Below are 21763 nucleotides of genomic sequence, written 5' to 3'. Positions count from 1 at the left end.
GGAAAATTCATATCCTGGGAAATTTGCAAGGGTATATCAGGGAAAATGTTAATCATGTGCTTAAGCATCATTGATGTTGATCAAGTTAAGTGTGCTCTTAAGCCTTACGAGCTATTGCCTCTTTCCAAGTGTTGGTCTTAATGGAGGGTTCTGGCAGAAGGGGAATTGATCACCACTGGCAAGACCCTAAAGATGGAAGTGCACCTTGAGGGAATAAATAATCAGCAGAAGTTGATGCTGATATTGCTGTGAACATTATCTTGGACATACCTTTTTATTTTCCAAATATAAGATCCTTTCAGCATTTTCAAAACTTGTTTTGTTTTGGTTTTTTCCTCCCCTTGTGATTTCTTTCCCCTTATTTTTCTTGTCATGTAATTGCCTTTGCAGTTTTAACAAGGTTTTGAAGTTAACACTACTTTGAGGGAGTGATATCTAGGCCAAAGAGGTTCGCACCTCTTTGGTGTGAGCAAGTTCTTGTGATTTTTGGGGAGGGAGGTCTTGTGATGAGAAAGTGGAGGAGCAGGGAATCAAGACTCCTAGGTCCAGATTCGATCTCTGTGGCTTTCCCTCCTGTGAGTCTTTGTCAAATGAGAGGTGAATGCAGACTCCGTATAACCATCTTTAAAATAGATCTCCCTTGGGGAGAGTATGGATTAATTAACATTTCAGAGGCGCTTTGAGTTCCTTTGATAGGTGTTGCAGAAATGCAGAAGGTTTTTTTTTTTTTCCTTTCTAGACATAGGCTATGTAAAGGACAGATTTTAATGATGTTGGTTTACCTCCTAAGAGCTCTTTTCCAAATGGAAGACTATTTAACTTATATATGTACCAATATGGTGGTTTACTGCCAATTTAAGCCAAATAAAGTACTCAGTGTCTGGACCAAGACTGGATTTGGTACCTTCATATCATGAAAGCTCATGCTGATAATTTTCCAGTAGCCTCAGGGCTCTGATAGTAATTTGCCAGATGCTATACTGAACCTAATTTGCATCTGTATTTACATAAATGCTTTAATTAAAATTATATGCACCAACCTAAGATAGATGAGCAGCACTGCCTGTTATTTGTTTACATTCCCTGACAATAAAACCCTGCCTTGGCTGCTTCGTGCAGATTGTATGACTTGACAAGGCTATTTGAGGTGCAGACTAGAAACTTGACAGATTTCTGCTTAGGCTGTGCTGCAAACTGAGGAGCAACGTTAAGCTTCCAGGACCAAATTCTGCCTTATTTTATCAGCAGAGGAGATTTGAGCATCTTGATTCTAGGGATCAAATTTGGTCCATGGAAGCTCTAGATTTAGGGTAGTTTTGGGCAGTCAGGATTTATAACTTCTTGCAGATGATGTCTGCTTTGTCACACATGCAAAATGTGAAACTCCACTGAGGACAGTAGAAAAACATTTTAAATACAGCTTCTATCAAGAATAAAATTTCTGAGCACTGTTCATCTTTGAATGGAGCATTTCTGAGTTCCTTATAGGGCAAAGTGCTCTAAAAAAGGGATTTCAGGGCCCAGGTGGGCTGTTTCAGTGGGATACATGAGAGCTCGTGGCTGAGTTTGGATGGAGGCGGTGGAGACTCTGGCTGAGGTTTTTGCTTAGACCACACATTAACCTGGAAAATGAAAGCATACATATACAAATTAAATCCAAGCTGAGCAGTTTGCCTTTGGGAAGTGGAGGATGTTCTGGTTGATGTTGCTGTGCTGCTTCCCAGTTATTCGGAAGTTGTCATAAAGTGTCACAAAGAAAAGAAATTGAGTGGCAAAGTTATGACTCATTTCACAGACTGCTTTGAAGATACGCAAAGGACAGGCTAAAGAGAGCCGTAACTACCCTGCCTGGATTTAGAGGGTTGCTGAGCTTTATTTAAAGGTGTTTACTTAACTTGCTCTGCACTAGATAATTCAAAGCTGCAGTTTCCTTTCCTGAGAGGTTGTATGTATGTTTGGGGTTGGACTAGATGACCCTTAGAGGTCCCTTCCAACCCGAAATATTCTATAATTCTGTATAAATCTGAGCATTACCAGTTGCTTTCTCTGGTGACCTCTGACTATATTTGCCTGTAGTCGTTTCTGACTCCAGTTTGAGAGAGTACATTCAGGTTCAGCACATTCATACATTAACCCATTTGCCTGATAGCTCTGTCAAAGAGAATAAACTGCCCCACATATTATGACCTGTCATAGGATGGGTAGCCAGAAACCTGTTGATTGAAGTCCACGTGCAAGAGCTCAGGCATGAAGGCATCTATGTTTGTTGCAAAGTGGCCTAAATATTTAAATTAGGAAGTGTTAGTAAGCAGGTTGAAACACATGTCTGAGGGTGTGGGGTGAGCACAGTACAGGGTGACCCAGTGGTGATGGGAGCTGGAGCCCACCCCGCTACCACGGGCATTGCAGCGCCACAGCCTTCAGCCCCGTACAGAAGTGGCAGCCACTGGTGATTGCAGGGGTGATACGCTGCCCCCGGGGGCAGCTGGGACCTGCTGGGGGTCATGGCCAGGCAGCACTTTGCACTGCTGGGACATGGTGGTCTCAGTCAAGTAATGGGCACAACAAAACAAGAGCTGCAGTTTTGCAAAGCTGCTGCCATAATTTCATAGAATCATAGAATCACAGATTCATAGAATGGTTTGGGTTGGAAGGGACCCAAAGATCTAGTTCTACCCGCCTTGCCATGGGCAGGGACACCTCCCACCAGACCAGGTTGCTCAAAGCCCCGTCCAACCTGGCCTTGAACCCTTCCAGGGAGGGGGCAGCCACAGCTCCTCTGGGCCTCCTGGGCCACTGTCTCGCCACTCTCACAGGAAAGAATTTCTTCCATATATCTGATCTAAATCTGCCTTCTTTCAGTTTAAAAACATTAACCCTCATGCTATCACTGCATTCCCTGATAAAGAGTCCCTCCTCATCTTTCCTGTAGCCCCCTTTAAGTACTAGAAGGCCACTATAAGGTCTCCCTGGAGCCTTCTCTTCTCCAGGCTGAACAACCCCAACTCTCTCAGCCTGTCCTCACAGGGGAGGTGCTCCAGCCCCCTGATCATCTTCACGGCCTCGTCTGGAGCTGCTCCCAACAGATCCATGTCCTTCTTATATTGAGGGCCCCAGAGCTGGACACAGCACTGCAGGTGGGGTCTCATGAGAGCAGAGTAGAGGGGGAGAATCCCCTCCCTCGTCCTGCTGGCCACACTTCTCTTGATGCAGCCCAGGAGACAGTTGGCTTTCTGGGCTCTGAGTGCACATTGATGGGTCATAGTCAGACTGTTTTCCATCCACTAATACCCCAAATCCCTCTCCACAGGGCTGCTCTCAATCCACTCATCACCCAGCCTGTATCTGTGCTTGGGATTGCCCTTACCCATGTGCAGGACCTTGCACTTGCCCTTATTGAACTTCATGAGGATTGCACAGGCCCACCTCTCCAGCCTGTCCAGGTCCCTCTGGATGGCATCCCTTCCCTCCAGTGTGTCACCACACCACACAGATTGGTGTTGTCAGCAAACTTGCTGAGGGTGCATTTGAGCCCACTGTCCATGTCACAAAGATGTTAAACAGTGCTGGTCCCAACACCAACCCCTGAGGAACACCACTTGTCACTGCTTTCCTCTTGGACACCAAGCTGTTGACTGCAACTCTTTGAGTGTGACCATTCAGCCAATTCCTCATCCACCGAGTGGTCCATCCATCAAATCCATGTCTCTCCAATGTAGAGACAAGGATGTCATGAAGGACAGTGTCAAAAGCTTTGCATTGGTCCAGGTAGATGATGTCAGTTCTCTTCCCTTATCCATCAGTGCTGTAACCCTGTTGAAGAAGGCCATCAGATTTGTCAGGCAGGATTGGCCCTTAGTGGAGCCATGTTGGCTGTCACCAATCATCTCCTTATTTTCCATGTTTCCTAGCATAGTTTCCAGGAGGATTCACACCATGGTCTTGCTTGGCACAGAGGTGAGACTGACTGGCCAGCAGTTCCTCAGGTCTTCTTCTTTTTCATTTTTAAAAATGGGAGTTATGTTTCCCCTTTTCCAGTCAGTAGGAACGTCACCAGGCTGTCATGACTTCTCAAATATGATGGATAGTGGCTTAGCCACTTCATCCACCAGTTCCCTCAGGACCCATGGATGCATCTCATCAGGTTCCACGGACTGCCTTCTCCATATCCCAGGTAACCAGGTCTTCCATTTCCTTCCAGAAGAGGCCTACATTTGCTCTAGTCTTCCTAATATCACCAGTGTACCTGTAGCAGCTTTTCTTGTTGCCCTTAACGTCCTTGGCCAGATTTAATTCTACCGGGGCTTTGGCCTTCCTAACCTGATCCCTGGCTGCTCAGACAGTTTCTCTGTATTCATTTCAGGTTACCTGTCCTTGCTTCCACCCTCTGTAGGCTTCCTTTTTGTGTTTGAGTTTGTCCAGGGGCTCCTTGTTCATCTATGTAGGCCTCCTGGTATTCTTACCTGACTTCCTCTTTGTTGGAATGCATCACTCCTGAGATTGAAGGAGATGATCCTTTAATATTAACAAGCTTTCTTGGACCCTTCTTCCCTCTAGGGCTTTATCCCCTGGTACTCTACCAATCAGATCCCTGAAGAGGCCAAGTCTGCTTTCCTGAAGTCCAGGGTAGCAAGCTTGCTCTGTGCCTCCTCAATGTCCTAAGGATTTTGAACTCCACCATTTCATGGTCACTGCAGCCAAGGCTGCCCTGAGCTTCACACTCCCCACCAACCCCTCCTTGGTGAGAACAAGGTCCAGCATAGCACCTCTTCTTGTTGGCTCTTTAAACTGAAGTAACATAAATAAATCCAAACTATCAGTCTTGCTTTACCTCATCCATAATAAGAGGATGAAAACACTTCCCATATTAAATTCATTACAGTGCGGGGTGCTCCAGTACTTGATAGGAAGGTGGGGAAGGCAGCTGAAGGAAAGGAAAACTCCTTGGTGTGAAGGAGAGGAGGGGAAGGTACTTGCTGGTTACTCAGTCCTGCTTTTTACAGTCACTAACAAGAGCAAGGAGGGCAGGCAGAGCTCAGCTCCTCTCTGCTAACGAAGGTTTTTCAGCATGAGGGAAGCAGATGAAGGAAAGGGCCTGGGATGTGGTACACAGTGAAAAAACTTTCCCTCTGGGGAAAGTGTCCTGTTAGGATAGGTTATGTGTTTGTGTTAAAATCTGCTCTGCAGTTGCCTCTTCTGGCAGTAAGGTCCATCGGCCAGTTGTCCCTGCTCAGCCCTCCAGTTTCCCCCTCTGCCATCTGTGCTGCATCTCCCAGCAAGGCCAGCACCACAGCCCAGTTCCTGGGGAAGGAGCACTATGGCAGCAGGTGGGCAGGAGCCCTGGAAGGTTGGAGTTTGCCACCCCACTTCAGTGCTGAAACAGCCACTGGTTTGAATTTGGACCAACATCCGAGGTAGTGGTACCTCTGCTGGTACCAAGTTTGGTACCTCTGGCTTTCCCAACATGACCTCTTGGTGTGTTTTGAGGTGGGACAGCAAGCCAGGGGGGCATTCATCAACCAGCCCTGTGTTTGGAGAAGGTTTCTTTCAAAAATCATAGTGTCTTGTTTTAAAATTCACTGCTAATGCTTTTAGTGTGGTGAGCGCTGTATGCCAGCCTTTAATCAGCCTGTGCGTATTTTAAGAATCGTGCCAACTGTTACTGCCTTAGAGATACCTGGAGATTTGGTCTAGAGAAGCCTGGCCTAGTTTTTCAGGGTAGCTAGCAATGCGTTTTCATTTCCCTATTTAATGTGAGCCTCCCCAGTCTTATTTCTCAAGGCATTTTCTTCGAAAGGTTGCAAAGCTCCAAGCAACCAGTTAATGCATGGGGGAAGAGAGAAGTCAGAGTGTAATACAACAATAATTCTTGCAACTAGTAGTATATTAAGAACTGTATTTCAGCTGTGAATGGAGTCTGGCATGATGACATGCTGGAAGAAGGGTCACCCTTGGGCCCTTGGACCTCTGGCCCTGCCGGGGTAAGGGCAGCTCACTTGTCTGTGGCTCTTTGGTTATAGACATGCAGCGCTGGAGGCAACCTAGTGCAGGACTGGCATGGTGTCCCTAATGAAGATAAGGCTTAATAGGGTAAAATGGTGGTAAGAAAATGTTGATGTTTAATCATTTGCATATCAGAAATCATTAAGCTGTTAGGCTGAGGGGTTTTTTGTGTTACACAACTGGCGTGGTGTAAATGATTACTCATTTTTCCATCCCAGCTCTCCAGACTGCGGAGATGGAATATAAAAAGGCTGAGGGATCCATCCTGACAATCCTCCGGATCTTGAGTGTGCCAAATGGGAGTCCCAGAGCCAGGAAAAAAATGCTTGGCTTAGTCAGACCGCTCTTGAGCCCTGACTTGGAAGCATGCATGCAAATGGCCCTCCTTGCCATGTGCCCGGGTCCCTGTGAAACAAGGCCTTGCCAAAGTGGGCACCCATCTTCCAGCAAAAGCACGCTTGCTACTCAGGCTCTCGGGCAATGTGTTGTTATTACTAACGTCACAGCACCACCAAAATAGGCAAAAAGCATCTCTCAGAAGTGAAAGGACTCCATCCTGGAAAAACACTGGAAAGCCAGTTCATTAGCTCTTTGTTTTCACCAGAAGTTAATTAAAATTCCCAACTACTTTATGTTTTTTTTTTTTTTTCTGCTGTCATCTGGAGTTGCAAGCAAGTTTTCTGAGTTGTTCCTACTACAAACTGTGACCTGTTGGCAGAAGTGTGTGCTTTCTCCATTTCCCACCTGTGTGTACAGATGAAGTTGATTTGAGACCTTCAATATGGCTGTAGCAAGTCACCTCCTTCTAAGACAGAATCCGGTCTTTTGTCACCCGAGGCCAGTTCCTACTTATTTCTATTTCAGGGTGCCTCAAGACACACTTTGGGGTTGATGAAACAACATAAAGCAGAGCTGGAAGCTGTGCCAAATAGTTCATAATCATGGAGGAAAACTTGGCAGAAGGACAGAGAAAGAGAGGGATGAATTAATAGTAAAACGTGTGTGTGAGTGTTTTTAATGTGTTTGTCTCATGTTAGCTTTCCTATACGTTGTCAGCTAAGTTCTATACACATAACAGCAAAGACATTAAATAGTATTTAATAAAAATAGAAGTAGTATGGGAAGAGGGCATCTACTGAATTTAGAAATCAATCCAAATGTTCTTTCACTATTAGTTAGACTTTATTATTAAAAAAAAAAATCTATCTTTTTGATTTGGAGTCACCCAGCAAAACTAATCCTTGGCTCAGATGGATGTTTGACTTAAGTTCTGATGTTCTCTTTTTCTTCTTTTTAAACTAAAATACCCTTAGCTTTAAAAAAAATGATATGGTATTTGCAGAATCAATAGAAAAGCTGACCCAGATAAAAGTGTGCAAAAATTGGTTTCATGCCCTAGAACTTTTCCTGCATGCTTTTTGATGCAATGTATCTGATCCTTCAAAAACGAGGTAACATACAGTGATCTCGGAAGCTTTGAAGAATTGTTCTGGGAGAATAACAAGGAGCACTGGAGAAAGGGGTGTGCACGTGTAGCTTTTTTTTTTTTCCTCTCATTATATATATTGTGAGATGGAAGAAATTAATGTCATGTTGCTGGTTATGTGGAAGGATAGGATAAATTTTGTATGAAATCTGGTTTTGTCTGATTTTTAAAGGGTGAAAGTGCATTTCTCCTGAACAGCTTTTCACAGTTAGATGTGAATTGCACTTTATCTTCCTTGGTTCAAATCTGCTCCTACCAGAGTGAGTGGCAAAGGTGTATCCAAATAGTAGCAGGAATCCCTCTGAGAAATGTAATTATGCCCTGAATCCTGAATCGGGTAGAAAGCTGTAAAAAGCATCTGCTGCTACAGATGCATTCCAATATAAGTAGAATCAGAATCTTAATTTGATTCAAATACAGCACTTAGATCTGCAGGAATCAGACATTCAGTGTCTGAACCTATATTGCTTTGGCTTCCAAAAACATCCCAGGCTGTTTAGGGCTGTGGACCTGGAGGCATAACAAATCAGTGTTCAATGCAGGCATTGCCACAGTGAAGGTGATAAATTGATTGGACAGATTTGTGGGACCTCAAGACTGGCAAGCTGTAAGGAGAAAGTTTTGATCCATCCCTTTGTATTCTCTGCCTTAAAAAGAAAAAAACAAACAAACAAAAAAAATCTAGCCAGAGGGGAAGGATAGGCCCAAAGTTACTGGTTCTTTAACAGAATAAGCAGACACAGTGCCCAGGCTGCTCTGGCTATCCCCAGGAGAGGGAAAAAAGGCCACAAAAGCAACTGCTTTGTGGGGATTTCTACAAGCCTTTCGAGTCCTGGGGGTCGGACGCTGTTTTTCAGTGGTTGATGTATGCAGACTTTCCTTTTTCAGCAGCATTTGTGTGAGCTGTCGGTACTGGACCGTGGAGGGGACCGAAGTGCCGGCGCTGGGGCCGTGCAGCCAGGGAGCAAGGGCAGCAGGCAGGCACGAGCCCCGGGAGATGCTCCCCTCAAAAAGGCTGTGCCAGGAATTTGCAGCGAGGAGAGCAGCTGAAACTCAGCACCAAATGGGACCATATAGCAACGTGTAGGGGACTCCGGGCAACCTTTCCTGTGGTCTCTGTGTGACTCCTTGATTACTTGCAGCTGAAAATAGGTCACCTGGCACAAATGTGTGGGCTGCTGACCCAGGTGCATCTCACTTAACTTTCCAGATATAGACACATGGGTGGTCTTACTGAAAATAAGAGACTCAGTAACACCTAACAGTGCTGGTCTTCACAAGCGGATGAAGCACAAGCACAAATATTTGAAAGGAACTCACTGATTTCTAGCTTTATATTTACACCCTGTGCTCATTTCGTTTCTTGTACCACTTTTGCACAGACGGCTGCTGTGTTTGGCAGGAATTTGCAAACACGTCGGTGCTTACAGCCAAAAGTAGGAATGGTCTAAACAGCCGGATAAAGGAAACCCCTTCCTCTTGTATTTATTTTTATAACAGCAAAATGTAGTCACTGGCTGGCCTTGATTGGTCTTTTTTTTTTTTTTTTTTTTTTTTTTTCTTCTCAGCTTGGGGGTTGAAGGAAACAAAAGAGGGAATGAATTAAGAGCAGGAGAAAAGTGTTTTGGGGCTGTGTTATGTGGTGAGGAAATCAGGCTCAAACTGGAGAGACCAGACCAAACCTAAGAACAGCGCTGGGAGGCTTTAAACTGTGTCACTCTGACAGCGGATCTAAGTAGTGGAAATAGCTAATGATGCTTCTGGCTGCGGTCTAAGTTAAATAGCATTGTGCACCCATGAAGTTGTACCAATGGGCTGCTGCTCGCATCACTTGCCCTTAGCTGCCGGCGTGATACGTCTTATAGGCAGTCTCGAATGATGACCCCCATCCTTTCCAAAGTGGCACATACATTTAGACCATGGGGACTGATGTGAGTTAGCATGTTTCTGTATTGTGTTCACTTCAGTTCTGTCTCTCTCTGTTGGTCTTTTCCTCTATAGCACTGCTGTTGTTATGAGCTTGGGTATTTGGCCGAGAGAGGAAGGAGTATGTGATTTTTGGCTGTCCCTTGTGTACAACATACATACCACATCTCTTGAGCAAACTTGAATGATGACACCTGGATGGATGTGAACACAGAGACTGCAACAATACAGGCTTGGGGAAGAGCAGCTGGAAAGCTGCCAGGTGGAAAAGAACCTGAGGATGTTGGTGGACAGCCAGCTGAATGTGAGCCAGCAGTGTGCCCAGGTGGCCAAGAAGGCCAATGGCAGCCTGGATTGTATGAGAAATAGTGTGGCCAGCAGGACCAGGGAAGTGATTGTCCCCCTGTGCTCGGCACTGGTGAGGCTGCATCATGAATACTGTGTTCAGTTTTGGGCCCCTCACTACAAAAAGACATTGAGGTGCTGAAGCACCTCCAAAGAAGGACAAAGATGGTGAAGGGTCCAGAGAGCAAATCTTACGAGGAGTGGCTGAGGGAACTGGGATTGTTTAGCCTGGAGAAAAAGAGGCTCAGGGGATACCTTAACACTCTCTACAGCTACTGAAAGGAGGTTGTGGCGAGGTGGGTGTCAGTCTCTTCTCCCAAGTAACAAGTGATAGGACAAGAGCAAATGGCCTCAAGTTGCACCAGGGGAGGTTTTGATTGGATATTAGGAAAACTTTTTTCACCAAAAGGGTTGTCAAGCATTGGAACAGGCTGCCCAGGGAAGTGGTCACTATCCCTGGAGGTATTTAGAAGACATGTAGATGTGGTACTTAGGGACATGGTTTACTGGTGGACTTGGCAGTGTTAGGTTAACGGTTGGACTCATTGATCTTAAAGGTCTTTTCCAACCTAAATGATTCTATGATTCTATGACTGGACATCCCGTGGTGTTGAAAATCAGTTAGCAGATGAACAGCCTGCAGCTCAATTGTTTAAAAATAAAGTTATTGCTGTACATATGTTGGGCAGCAAAAGTATCCTACAACAGTGCTACTGTAGCAACCGCTGTGTTGGAAAACATTTATCAATCATGGTTCTGGCAGAGGAGGGTCTGACAACTGTTTTCCAACACGTTTATTACTATGGGCAAGTAGGTAACTAACAGGAGGGTGACAGTCTGAAATGCAAGGTTTAAGAGGAATAATGTGAAATAGTCTGACTTCAATAAGAGCCAAATAAATGAATTATGAACATTCTGTTGGCCAGAAACCTACAGAACATCACGCTTTCTCTGGTTGAATTTTCTTATGTGATCAAACATTCTTCTTGCTTTAAAGCCCTTGCTACTAATTTAAAATAAGTATACGAGTCAGATTTCTCACCCTTCAAGAAAACACTTTGATTTGTTGAAGGAAGCTAAGAACAGTTAAGGAGATAGGAAAGAAAGTGATACACCTTTCTCTGTGCTGTCATCTGCAGCTGGGGGATGTGTTGAAAAGTAAATATAATCCACTCTGAGCAGTGCTTTCCCATTCTCTTTCATTTTGGTTCACTGCTCTGGTTCCTAATATACTAGACGTAACAACAGAAAGTGAGGTGCACAAAGGTTGGACAACCTCAGCAGAGACGTGGGGGATCATCCCCCCACGCTGGGGCCATGGGGGTTAATGTTGTTGTTTGTATGCATATTTTTTAAGCAAGCACTGAAATGAGAGGTCTCAGAGAGTCACTGTCCATCTGTCTGTCCCGTGCCAGGGAAGCCAGGCCAGGACCCTCGCCAGCCCCTGCCTCACCTTGCAGCCGAGGCTAACTGCAGCTGCTGCTGGCAGCCAAACCATGTCTTCTTACCTTTACTTCTTTACTTTTCAAGTAAAACTATGGGCAGGCACATCTCGACCCGAGCAGCCTGCAGCCGAGGGGTTGGAGCAGTCCCCTGGGAGTGGCAGTCAGGCGAAGGTGGCCTCGGTGGCTGCCCAGGCTGCCTTCCTTGGCTGTCTGCTGCCCTCGACCATCACTCTTGTCCTTCTCCCTGGTGAAGGGATATAAGAAAATCCATTTCATCCTGATAGAGAGCACATTTTCTGAAGTATTCTAAAGGTCTAAGAGAGGGGGAATAGTTTCTGTGGCAGTGCTGCAGCAACAGTGAAAATCTGCCTAAACCTCCGAATCTTTTGATTTTTTTATTCAAGACAGCTTATTTGATTTTTGCTCTTACTTACTCTTATTTTGCTGTTATTTGCTCTTGCTTATCTTTATGGTTCTGAATACTTCCAAAAGCAGTAGGTAGCATTAAGAATGCATTTCAAAGAGGGGTTTGGTCCATTACTGTAGTTTATAGAAGTTTTCCTGGGGGAAGCAAAGGCGGGAGAGCTGCAGCATGCAATGGCCTTGGAGTGACTCCCTGGGACAGCTTCTGCTCACAGGTACCTGCAGTGGAGCAGCGTGGGTTAAGACCCTGTGCGAGGGGTTGTCACACTACTGAGGTGGAGAAGATGACCCTTGGCAGCAGCCTCCTACTCCGTGTTTTCCAGGTCAATGCCAATGGTTTTCCCGAGGAGCACTGGGGCTGCTGGCAGCAGCTGCTGTGGGGTGAAAATCGGTCTCTGGTTTAGCTTTGTTCATAAAGCTGGAGAAGGGCAGCTGGGTGGGGAAGGAGTAAGACTGCTGGGGGTGGAGAGGTATGGAGGATACCCCTGGGCCTCTCTGAGCATCACCATCTCCACAATGTGTATGTGCTTACACAGAGACCTCAGAGCATTTGGGGGGTTTTAATGGATTTTTCACTGCGTATTTAGATATTTGATGGAAACTCTGAACTGTGTTTTATGTGTTTGTCTTAGGGATGGGGGCAGGGATGGGTTAATTTTATTAGCTTTATAAAAAGGTGTTGAAGTCAAGGATGCTCATGAGCATGATACTCCCTTTCGCTGAAGTCTGCCAGGTTTGGAGAGTGTTTAACAAGGACCAGCCTGGCAGCCAGGAGCAGTTGGGGTGCTCAAGATCCGTCGGGATAACTGGGATTTTCAGCGCGTGGAGACAGACAACTTTCAGGAATGCTTGTATCTGCTAATCATGCTGTAATAACAGTCTGCAATCTACAGGCTACAAACCTCCCCATTTCCGACACAGCTGTGCATATTTAATTCGATAGAAAGCATTTCTAGTCTAGTGTTAGTAGTAATTCAGATGGCTAAGGTGGTAATTTTGATCATGGTAGTTTTTAGGGAAATCTAGGTATAAGCTAGACTGAAAAGTTAATAAATGCCTTGTATGATAGAAACATTGCGGGGTGAGGAGCGGGGACACAGCAGGTGACTGCCAGTGCCCCAGCCTGCACCCCAGCCTCACCGTATTGCTGCCTCACTGAGCCAGCAGCAGGGGAAAGCAGCATCCCAGGGCTCATTAGTTTGATGAATGTTTGCCCTGAACTATTGCCTGTGCCACCAAATTTGGGGCACCAGCGCAGGAGGGCCATGGGGATGGGTCTGCAGCAGTGCCAGAGGGGAAGCACCAAAACCTGGTGAGGAGAGTTGGCATGACCTGCTCCGCAGCAATGCTTTCAGCTGGCCACAGGGTTTAAACCACCGAGTTGGCATCTTTCAGGAAAAGAGGTCGGGAGGAGTTTGGAGTTTATTTTTCTTCCTTTCTAGTGCAGCTGGGGAAAGCAAGTGTTTTCAGGGCCCCCAACTCCATTTCTCTCTGTAAAATGTTCTTTTGCAAAATTGATCATTTCCGTAGGTTGAGTAAGTCTCAAAGGAACTTTTCTGTCAAGCATCTAAAAAGTACTGCTATTTCTCTTCCCTGCCCTAACAGCAACTCGAGATTTACATTTTAGCTCACTAGAGATATCTCGACAATCTTTTTTTTGCAAGAGATGTCACAGAAAACAAAGCAAACTAATCCCATTTTCAGATGGTTAGTGCTGTAGTGTTTGGGTTGCAGAAACTGTGCAGAGTGCTCGTGTTTATCAAGTTACATACTTTCAAAAAGTATTTAAAAAATCTTTTTGTTTATTTTGTTTTGTTTTGCCATGAGATGTTACTTTTTTTGGAAAGCATGTAGAATAATGAAGCAGCTGGTATCTGAGTCTCCTGCTCTGTGTGTGGAGAATGAAGGATGGCTGGGGTGGCTGGAGTTATCCTCTGCGTGCTGTGGGCTGTGTACACACACAGGCAGACAATTCCCGTGACCCAGGCTGTGTGTGGTAACACATAAACCACTGTCACCTGTTTCATACACATACTCACGGGGACACTGCATAGGAGCCAGCAGATACAGGTCTCCCCGGCTCTTGTCCGTGACTGTGGGTGTTTATGTGGCATGGCTCATGTAGGTGAGGACATGACAGCATGAATGCTCTCCCCTGGAGTGGGAGGTCTGGTCTGAAATCGCCTAATCCTGGAGTTGTGATGCATTTCAGGGAAGTGATGCTTTCATGCAAAGGAGAGCTGCTTCACCTGTCTTGAGCTGGCCTGGAGTAAGCGTGTCCCCACAGGAGGCTACTCAAGAGCTGCCCATGCAGGGATGCCCAGGATGAACAAACTCGGGCAAGAGTTTTCTTTTCATTAGTAATTACCTACCTGTTGAAAAAAAAAATGATGTTTCTGTATGAAATGTGGTTGCAACTCCTTCATCTCGCTATTGCTTAACTGCAGGCTTTCAAAAGCGGTAGCAGATCTCCTAGAACCGTGAAATTTTTTAAAAGATCTGAAATATGTATGTATATATATGTATATACATATATTACCAACTTGTTTCTGAGCTGTTATGTTAAACCCAAATCATATTCTCATAGCCACAAGGGGTAGAAACTTTTTGCATACTTTCTGAAGAGGACTGTTTGATACAAGTACAACAGCAAGGGACTGGATTGAATAACCCTGGAGATTTCTTTCTGCTTTATGTTTCCAAAAGCAATGATCCTCACAGAAACTTCACCAGCTGGGTCTTTAGGAAATGCACCAAAAATTGTGAGGCTCATTATACAGTCCCAAGAAGTGACAGCACCATACATATGTATTTATTTTAATTAACTTTTTAAGCAGAGGTTAGAGATCAGGGAAGAGACAGAGCTGTGTTGCACTATAGGTGATTTTGTTGTCCTTTAAAAGTGCTTTATTCATACAGGTGGTTTTGGTTCTGTTGGCAAGATATAGGGTCACTTTTGCTTGTTGGGCACAGCACTGAAAAGGCAGGCTTTCAGATAGCAGTTTTGGTATAAGATAACTGGACTGAGCCCATTAAATACAGAAACAGTTTGGCCCCAGACTTGCAGCCTACAATGGGAGAATGGAGGATTTGACCCAAAAGAGGGAGGAAAGGCAGCAGAAGGTGGCCTGTTGAGTCCAAAAAGGGGTGGAGGTGTAAATAGCACAAAATCTGCAGCTATCCCGTATGTTTATTTCTCTTTTACAATTCAGTGAAACTAGCATTTTTTTGCCTTACTCTGAGACAGAGCAAAGCGGGAAGCAGCTTCCCTTTTATCTATGAATAAACATGCAGCTTTTTCTATTCTAAGCTCTTAAAAAATGATTTTGGTTGTATAACAGCTCCTGGCCTCCCAGCTCCGCCAGTAGCCATGGTACTCTTTCAGGAAATCAAGTCGTATCTTCCTTTGAAAAGAGCCCAAAAAATACCTTCCTAACCTGCTGGGAAGGAGCAAAAGACTCGAAGTGATTTCTTTTGGGGTTCCCACTGATGTACCTCTGGCCAGATAACAAGAGCCTGAAGTTTCAAACTCGGATACTTCAGCTTGAGCTGAAACTGCAGGTTGTGCTCTTGGTGCTGCTGAAGCAATCGATAAGCTTCTGCCTCTTTTCTTGAGAGACTAGTAGGGTGTTTTGCTGCATGTATTTCTTTTACTCGGAGCGGTCCCATGATCATTTATTTTCTCTTTGCCTATTCTTTGCAGACCTGCAGACATGGTGTTTCTCAGGTGTGTATACAGACACTGACAAAGGGGAAATGTTTTATCAGTTCTGCTGTTGCAGCTGCTGAAGCTAAACCTCCCTCTCCCATTTCTTTAGGGGAGGAAAAAAAAAAAAAAAAAGGGGGGGGGTGGGGCTGCAAAAGTGAGGAAAGCCAGCTTTAGCTTTGGGACACAGCAGGTGAGTCACTTTAAGGAGGAGAAAGGCAATTTTGATGGCATTTTGTTGAAGTTCCCAGTAACCAAACAGAGCTTGTTCTGGTATGTGTCTGCAGGAGCAGATGTTTTGTGGGTATTTCCAGTCCGAACCGCAGCAGCGGTATCTTAGGACATCAGTGTGTGAGTGCTCTCCACTGTCTGCTTGACCTAAGAAATGGGGATTTTTTGTTTCCCAAGAGGCCCCCAAGGTTCTTCGTGTTACTGTAACAGGGCTGGAGGACCAAATCTTTCAAATTCTGCTTCTGTCAGTGGTGGTCAGTGGAAAAGGGAATTGCTGCAATTCCTGTCAGTCGGCATTCTCGGGTGCTGGCAAAAAAACTAAATTGCCAGTCAGAATGGAAAGGATGGCTGCTATTTTTGCTTCTTTTTTTTTTTTTTTTTTTTCCCCTGACTTACATAGTTTTTCCCTCTTTTGTAGGTATCAGAAGTTCTGCTCGCCTTCAGAGATGTATAAGTACTGAGGTTCCCAGGATGTAAGAAATACAGTGTTGTGAGTAGCTTTTATTTTCTTTTTCTATTTCCCCTTAAATGAGAAATCCAAGCTCGCACAAACAGAGGGAAGACTTTTTTTTTTTTTTTTTTTTATCAAAAGACACTTTAAGAAATGTTTACAGCAAGCAAATCTAGTCTTTTGGAACCAGTTGTGTGACTTTGGCACCTCATTGCCACCCACAAAATAAAGTCAGCATTGTATTACCACATAGGCTGAATAATTATCTCACTGCAGATATGAACCACATGAATGCATTTAACTAAGAACATAGTCAGCAGAATGGACCATTAACATCATCTGAAGCTTGTTCGGTGTTTCCAAGCTTTACCAGTTATCGAAAGACAAAGTCGTGCAAGAGAGTTGAGGTGAGGCATTCCTTGGGAAGGAAGCCTATGTCTTTTGAAAGGGGAGAAGAGCACAATTTGGCCTTGAGGTTGGTTTTTTTTGTGTCTACACAGAACCCTAGCCCTGTCATCAAAACAGAAAACTATCCCAGTATTTAGCTTTTCCCTAATGTGATAAAGTAGCTTTGGAGGAACTTCTACAGCACAGGAGACGCCTGTATGCTTAGCTCCCTCCCTTGCTCCAAAGCAGGTTGGTCAGGAGCTTTTTTATGTATATATTTTTATATAGATGTAAAAAGTATATATTTAAGGAGCAGCTGCACTATGGCCTTTTCTGTGCATTGCTAAAGGGTCTGGGCTGTGATTTCCCAGCAGCTGTGCCTGGTTTGCAGCTCTCCAGGTGGACCAGCCAGGGCTGTACTAAACTGACCTCAACAAACCCTGGCTGGGGCTTTGGTTGTGTGCTTGGAGCAGCTCATCTGAGATAGTGCAAGGCTGGATAACAGGGCTAAAATTTGGATGTTGTTGCTCTGGGCTTCACTGCTTTGCTGTGAGTAAATTTTCTTTGTAGAGGGGTTGAGTAAGGGGATTTTTTTGAGGTTTTTTAAAATCAGCCCAACTTCTGTCCCATTTTTACTCTGTTCTGTGTTGATGGAAATCTATGGTTACTTGGAAATCAGCAGAGTTTTGTTTCCATTTTTATTTCAGTGGCTTATAGCCTGTTTTCTGTTACAGCAACACAAATCTATTTGGGCTAGAGCAGAATAAAACCCCAAATTGAAGTCAGCCTGAAAAAAAGAATGGGCTATGTTTTGTTAACAGGAGAGAAAATGAGTCCATCAGTGTTTGGTAAAGACGTGGTAAAAATTCATTAATAAATACCTAGCAAGCATTCAGAAACTGGTAAGCAAAAATCTGAATAGGGAATCCTGCTTTCAGCCTTTTGTGAAGGATACTGGCAATGAGTGCAGTTACTGGGAGAAATTACAATGGTGTTTTGTATTGATCCTCACTCAGTAAGGTCCATAGTTCATACTCTCCCTTTGAATCACAAATGTTTTCTCCTAACTCCTTGGTGTTTAAACTGTCACACAGGACCTGCTAATCAAGTTGTGGGGTTTATTTTTTGTCAGTTGCTTACAAAGCATTGCACAGGCTGGGCTCTGGCCTCCTTTTTTACAGTTGTGTTGGCTCTGGAGTGATGGGAAGGGTAGATACTGACTTAGGTGAAGAAAATTCAGCAGAAAGATGTCACGTGTACATATTGTGTCTCTCAAAGTCTATCTATATGCTAGAAATGCTCTTTGCCTACCTCAAAAGCAAAGTTTGCTTGTTTTTGTGTTAAGTGGGCAGTGTTGAAATTCAGGAAGCATTTCTGAGGTCCTAATGAATCTGTGTCCTAATGCACCCCTGTGGTAGTTGCTTCCAGAAAAGGAATAAACAAGGGGACCTGTTCCTGTTCTTCAAAGGTGGACTGCTAGTCCCAGGTAGATGTGGTCTGTGGTGTTAAGTCAAAGCAAAGCAGTGATGCTGAGGGTGGCATGCAGTCTGTGGGTGACTGATATATCATGGCTGTGTCAAAAAGGTGAGAGGGAAAACAAGAGCAGGCTGCTTGGAAGCTGCCCAGGTAACTCATGCATGGTCTCAGATGGCTGTGAAATTATTGCAGCACGATGTAGTTGTTGCTCAGCAGTGAAAGGTAAATTCCCATTTACCTGTCTCCTAGTGTGCTGGCTGTGTGACGGAAGCCTAAGTGAGGAACTGGGGAGCATGGATGTCTGCAGAGGGGTGATGCTGACTGAGAAACTGTGTCCTGCTCAGAAGCTCAGGGAGAGACCAGAGCTGGAAGAGCTCAATTCCTGTATGCCTGCTCTCTGCAGCCCCTTCTAGTATTGTGCTGCAAGATTTTTCAGGATCAGGTGTTCAGCAAGAGATTTGATGAAGACAGGGGAAAGGAGGCTTCTTTGCCATTTCCCTTTTTCCATTTACCCCCCAGCACCCAGAGGTGAAACTTGCCTGCAGCTGCTCCCAGAGGTGCTGTGCCCGGCGAGGTGTGGCAGCGTGGGATGCAGCAGTGGTTTAGGGTTGCAGAGAAGCACTTTGCATGTGTTGGAAAAACTTGAGGAAATGTAACTTGGAAAAATTAACCAGTTTATGTCAAGGCTTCTAGATGTGTAACTATAAAGGAGATACTTGTTGCAGTGGGTTGTTCTCTACCAGATAAGATTTAGATGGATTTAGGGGCTTCAGGGTTGAGGGTTTTTTTTTTTGTTTCTTGGAGCTTGAGCAGTGAATTTGCAAACATTTTCTGTCAAAGCAAAGGAAGGCTCTGACAGCAGTGTGTCCTATGAGCGCCAGCACTACATATGGTAATGGCTTTGCAAAATGCAGCAGTGGTGCTGCCTCCTTGCTTTTGTGTGGGGTGAGAGATTGGGCCCCAGGTGGGGCAGCACTCAAAGGCCAAAACCATCCCTTGTACTTGTCACCAGAAAAGCCACCTCTCTAAACAGTGCACTCCTCACAAAATTAATGCACGTTTCTCCAGTGCTCAGTCAGGTGACTGTCCAGAAATGCTGGAGAGACAACACTTTTTTTATTTTTAAAAAGGGGGAGAAACACTGCTATAACTGAAGAATAGAGATGGGGAGAAGTTGGTTGGAGGGCAGGAGAAACTTAGTCAGGAGAGATGTGGCTTTAGCCAAAAGCCTCCTCTGCTTCCTTTGTCTCAAACGTGGAAGCCAGGCTTAGGCTTTGGATCGTGCGGGTGGTTCCCATCTGGGAAGGGGTGAGGGGATTTTTTCCATGTGACTGCAGACTTGCAGTTCATCCCGCAGCTGAAGGGAGGGAAGAGGGCAGACCTCAAGTGATTAGTGCTGCCTGGGCTTTGGTAAGGACAGAGTTGCTGCTGCCTGGCTCTCCAGGAGCCCCAACATGGTGTTCCTCTGGGACCATATTCTGTAGACAAGAGTTTGTGCTTGAAGAGGCGAAAGCAGGTTTTGTTCCATTCTTCTTATTTTTGGTAGTGTCTCTTCTTCCTTTTCTTTTCCATTAAGCATGATGTCACAAATGACATCAGTCCAATAACTGCTTGTGGTTGTCATAGTCACAGCCTGTGACACCCAAACAAAGCAGCAGGAAACCAAAGCTGGCATGCAAATGCTGTAATATTCATCACATTGCTTTCGGGTAATAATTACGTGGTTAGGTATTTATTTTCCATTGGAAAAAGAAAAAGAGGAGCAGGGGTTAAAAGCACAAAATCGAGTCATTGAAGGGGAGGAAGGTTGCCCCCAGCTCCATCTGGGCAGCACAACTGCACTTCTCCTTTCCAATCCTCTTCCCCCAAGCCAACGTTGCTGTGGACCTCAAGCGCTTGACTCCCTCCTGTAGCCGTTCCCATCGTTGCAGACCATGTGGGGATGCCACAGCATGGACGAAGGCAATGGGAGAAGTCCCACTGCCTCCAACACAAGCTGTGTCCCCAGGGAAATGCTTCCCAGGGGCTGGCAGTGAGTGCCGGCAGCAGCTGTGGGTCAGCTGGCTCTGACTGCTGGATGGCTGAGGTTTTCATCCTCATGGTGTGTTGACAGAGAGTGTAGAAGAGGTTTTTCAGCTTGGTTGGGGATGATATGAGATTGGGAGGAGGGTGTTGGGGTTTTTTTTGGTTTTTTGTTTTTTTTTAATCTATAAAATAAGCTATTCTGGGTGAGTGGCAGAGCTGTTTTGCCCTCGCAAGGTTTAATCTCCACTCAGTCAGAGTTTTGCACAGTTGGCCTGATGGTAGGAAGGCACCTGCTGCAAGAAATAATTCCAATAATTTCAAAAAAAAAAAAATTTTTGCAGAAATAGATCTGGTGCGAGCACCACATTTGCGAGACGAGCACTGGAGGCGGGTGGTCGGGGCTCACTGGAAAGGAGCCACCGAAGACCCTTGCTGCCGGGGGCGTGTGGGGAGCCGCCGTGCTCGCACCTCTCGCCAAAACCTCCCCTTGCCCAGCACCATCCCTCCTTCGTGTCCCCAGGGGGATGGACTGACCCCCAAAACTCCAGCACGGCTTCCCCAAAATATTTGGGCAGGTGATTGCTGGGCTGAGCCCGGATAGCTGCCCGGCCGTGCCCAAGCCAGGCGGGCAGGGAGCGCGCAGAGGGCAGAGTCCGGCCGCGAGCGCTGCCTGGCTCGGGGCCACGGGTTCCGGCATTCGGGGCCGCGGCTCCCGCAGGCGCTTTCAGGGGGGGTGCTCATTATATAATAGCTGGTGGTTGATTAATATGCTGTGAGTCAGAAATGCTGGGGTATTTTAGCTTTCTCTAGTTGCTATGGCAACGTTATTTTAACAAATAGCTTTTTAATATTTAATTAAAGCTCAGCTTTTGGCAAGCTGGAGTAAGAACTATTACAATTACTACTACAAAGGGTTAGCAGTGAAGTGTATTTCAGAGCCACGTTTTTTCAGTTGGGTTTTTTCCTATCCCCCTCCCAAACGGTCACCTTCCACAAAAATAAAATAAAAAACCCAACAAAAAACAAAAACAAAAAACACACGACAAAACCAAAAGATCACTAATTCATTAGTTGTGAGAAATGTATGCTTGTTCCCAAGACACAAAGCAAATTAATGCAAATCAGCAGTTACTCTTAACAATTGAAGGTTGTCACTTCTTTAATGTATAATGCCAAGCCAGCACTGTAAGGACAGAGCAGTATGATAGCATTTATTAATTGCTGCTTTGTCGCTGGTGTTCCTCCTTCTACCTTTGCCTGCCAGATGAGATCATCCTTATTTTGTTTGCTTCATGTTCCCTCTGTGTCAGGTTGGATGCTTTTCCCTCACCAGCTTGTAGAGGAGGCTGGTGCTGTGTCCGGATCAGGCTCTGGACTGGTTCCTAGTCTTTTTTTAGGTGAGCTCCTCTGCTCGCTGATACCGAACGATTCTGCAACAGAGACAAATGAACAGAGAACTCGGTCTCCAGAGAAAAATAAATATTTAACAGCTCTCTTTGTAAATACCTTTTATTTATAGAACAGTTGCAGGTTCTATCGTACTTGGTAAATGGGGATGCTTTTTATGCAAGAATTCTGCCTTGAGGGACTCAGTGGATACTTAATGTCATCTGTGATATAATAATGAAATAAATGTGTTGCTCTCATGGGATTCCCTCCCGGCCCCTATTTTCTGTGATTAACTTTGGTATCACACACTTTGTCTCTATTCATATCGCATTCCTTAATGTTGTACTGAAGCCTTATTTGGAAGGTAACACCTTAATTTCCTGAGGGGAAAGGAAGGCTGAGTGTTTTGACTTATGCAGAGGAGTCTGAGGCTCTATGTCCCTCCATCACGTATTGCTGTGGTGTCTTGC

The 21763-nt window shown here is 45.2% G+C and overlaps 1 protein-coding gene across 6 annotated transcripts in view; it reads left to right on the top strand.

Moving 5' to 3' along the window:
* The window catches only part of ZHX2 (zinc fingers and homeoboxes 2), a 77278-nt gene that overhangs the window by 18779 nt on the left and 36736 nt on the right, over nt 1–21763 (top strand). For 4 of the 6 annotated variants that reach the window (XM_042785953.1, XM_042785952.1, XM_032999655.2 and 1 more), the window contains exon 2: nt 15984–16055. The exons of the other annotated variants lie outside the window; for them this stretch is intronic. The gene's annotated coding sequence lies outside the window, so the exon portion shown is untranslated. The remainder of the gene's footprint in view (nt 1–15983; nt 16056–21763) is intronic. 6 annotated transcript variants of the gene reach the window in all.

The sequence above is a fragment of the Tyto alba genome, unplaced genomic scaffold (genome assembly GCF_018691265.1).
Source record: "Tyto alba isolate M040663 unplaced genomic scaffold, T.alba_DEE_v4.0 Super-Scaffold_9, whole genome shotgun sequence".
Classification (NCBI taxonomy): Eukaryota; Metazoa; Chordata; class Aves; order Strigiformes; family Tytonidae; genus Tyto; species Tyto alba.
The sequence above is the reverse complement of the archived record's forward strand: the minus strand, read 5'-3'. Positions and strand labels throughout refer to the sequence as shown.